At 47.0% G+C, this 2,674-nt stretch overlaps 1 non-coding gene across 1 annotated transcript; it reads left to right on the plus strand.

The window, feature by feature from the left end:
* Positions 1–1,560: 1,560 nt before the first annotated feature.
* Trnak-cuu (transfer RNA lysine (anticodon CUU)) lies at positions 1,561–1,633 on the plus strand. The gene has a single exon. It is a non-coding gene; the product is annotated as a tRNA-Lys (tRNA).
* Positions 1,634–2,674: the final 1,041 nt, after the last annotated feature.

Here is a 2,674-nt window from a genome sequence, read left to right on the forward strand (position 1 = left end):
GTGACTTACTACCAGGCAGGTATTAAGCGAGGCAGCCGGCTAGCTAAGTCGGTAGAGCGTGAGACTCTTAATCCCAGGATTGTAGGTTCCAGCCCCACGCAGGGCGGAACGGAATTTTGTTCCGCTGCAGATGTAAATTACCGTTTTTCTGATTACCGTGGTATAATGTAAATAGCAACTTTAAACTTTGCCTACGTCTCTGTCAGTCGCAAGCAAAATGTATTTGAAGGTGAAGGTGATTTTGTAGACATGTATGAAAGACATGTTCTGAAATGCAAGTGTTGTTGTTTGGAGAGCACATCGGTTACGTGTCAGATGTGTAGCCAAGCAGTAATGGGTCACCATAGCTGCAAATATTAGCCGGTAATATGAAGTGTTGTCAGCTGAAGTCTGATGATGCAGAGGACCGTAATGCCGAAGTACGCAAGAGTAGCACTAGGCCGCTCCTCTTTAGCTCAGTGGTAGAGCACTGCTCTAATAAACCAGGGGTCGTAAGTTCCATCCTCACAGGAGAAAGATGAATTTTGGAAATCAGTTTCTCGTCGTTGCCGTATAGAAAACATTATCTGTGATGACGAACAATTAGCGACAGGCGTTTTATGAAAAATTACTCTCAAATGGGATTAAGGCGAATGGCGCAGATAAAGCATTTGCCAAAGCGGTACAGCATAAGGTGGGACGAGGCCGTCTGAATTACATTTTATAGATGTATTTCTCACATATCTCAGAGCCTTTCGCAGTCGTCGTCGGAGTCGTCTTCGTCGTCGCCGTCGCCGCCGCCGCCGCCGCCGCCTCTGCAGATATAGCAAATGGCCATCGTAGCAAATGCGGCGAGGGACGCCCTGCCTTCGATTCCGAATGCACGAAGCGTGTGGTCTTGTTTCCCAGTCTATATTTGGTCGGTCTCGTAAGAGGTTGAATGTAACGAATGGGTGGGAAAGAGCAAGGGGCAGCGACTGTGTAGAACGAAAACACAAATCCTCAGGGGTGTGAGCGTTTCGAGATGAGTCGTATACATGTTATAGTTGGTCGTCAGTGACCTTGTGGCCTAATGGAAAAGGCGTCGGACTTCGGATCTGAAGATTACAGGTTCGAATGCTGTCACGCTTGTGTTTTTCCAGTTCTGAAAAAGAAACATACCGTTTTAATGTAGCAATTGAGCAGTACGAAACCGTCTGAATGTTGCTGTTGACCATTTTTTGCTTGGAGATGCTCTTGAGCTTGAAACACACACAACATGATGGGTGTTAACTAGCGAAATGGTCGGCAGAGTGCCGACACCGCGAGTTTTACTGGTACTTGCACATCTAAAACAACGTCGGAAAGTAACTCGTTCGGCTTATGAGTCACAAAAATTATGTGTGTTAATTTTGACGCCACTAGCTCTGCATGTTGTCATGCAATTTCTTTACCTCTCAGAGATGATTATGACATAAAAGTGAAGTACGTGACGAGTGTGACGTCAGGTAAACATTAGGAAGCAAGGAGAGATTCTGTATGGGACCACCCAACCCAAACTTGTACTGTGTGACGCGCTACCCGGCAGGTATTCACGGAGGTAGCCGGCTAGCTCAGTCGGTAGAGCTTGAGACTCTTAATCCCAGGGTCGTGGGTTCGAGCCACACGCTGGGCGGAACGGAATGTTGTTCCGATGCACATGTAAATTACCGTTTTTCTGATTAACGAGATGAAATGGAAATAGCAACTTTAAACTTTGCCTACGTCTCTGTCAGTCGCAAGGAAACTGTATTTGAAGGTGAAGGTGATTTTGTAGACATGTGTGAAAGACATGTTCTGAAATGCAAGTGTTGTTGTTAGGAGAGCACATCTGTTACGTGTCAGATGTGTAGCCAACCAATAATGGGTCGCCATAGCTGCAAATATTTGCCGGTAATATGAAGTGTTATCAGCTGAAGTGTGATGACGCAGAGGACCGTAAGGACGAAGTACCCAAAAATAGCGCTAGGCCGCGCCTCTTTAGCTCAGTGGTAGAGCACTGCTCTAATTATCCAGGGGTCGTAAGTTCCATCCTCACAGCACAAAGATGAATTTTGGAAATCAGTTGCGCGTCGTGGCCGTATAGCAAACAGTATCTGTGATGACGAACAATTAGCGACAGGCGTTTTATTAAGAATTACTCTCAGATGTGATTAAGGCGAATGGCGCAGATAAAGCCTTTGCCAAAGCGGTACAACATAAGGTGGGACGAGGCAGTCTGAATTACATTTTATAGATGTATTTCTCACATATCTCAGAGCCTCTAGCGGTCGTCGTCGTCGTCGTCGTCGTCGTCGTCGTCGTCGTCGTCGTCGTCTTCGTCGTCGCCGCCGCCGCCGCTTCTGCAGAAGTAGCAAATGGCCATCGTAGCAAATGCGGCGAGGGACGCCCTGCCTTCGATTCCGAATGCACGAAGCGTGTGGTCTTGTTTCCCAGTCTATATTTGGTCGGTCTCGTAAGAGGTTGAATGTAACGAATGGGTGGGAAAGAGCAAGGGGCAGCGACTGTGTACAACGAAAACACAAATCCTCAGGGGTGTGAGCGTTTCGAGATGAGTCGTATACATGTTATAGTTGGTCGTTAGTGACCGTGTGGCCTAATGGAAAAGGCGTCGGACTTCGGATCTGAAGATTACAGGTTCGAATGCTGTCACGCTCGTGTTTTTCCAGTTCTGAAA

The sequence above is a fragment of the Schistocerca gregaria genome, chromosome 7 (assembly GCF_023897955.1).
Source record: "Schistocerca gregaria isolate iqSchGreg1 chromosome 7, iqSchGreg1.2, whole genome shotgun sequence".
Classification (NCBI taxonomy): domain Eukaryota; kingdom Metazoa; phylum Arthropoda; class Insecta; order Orthoptera; family Acrididae; genus Schistocerca; species Schistocerca gregaria.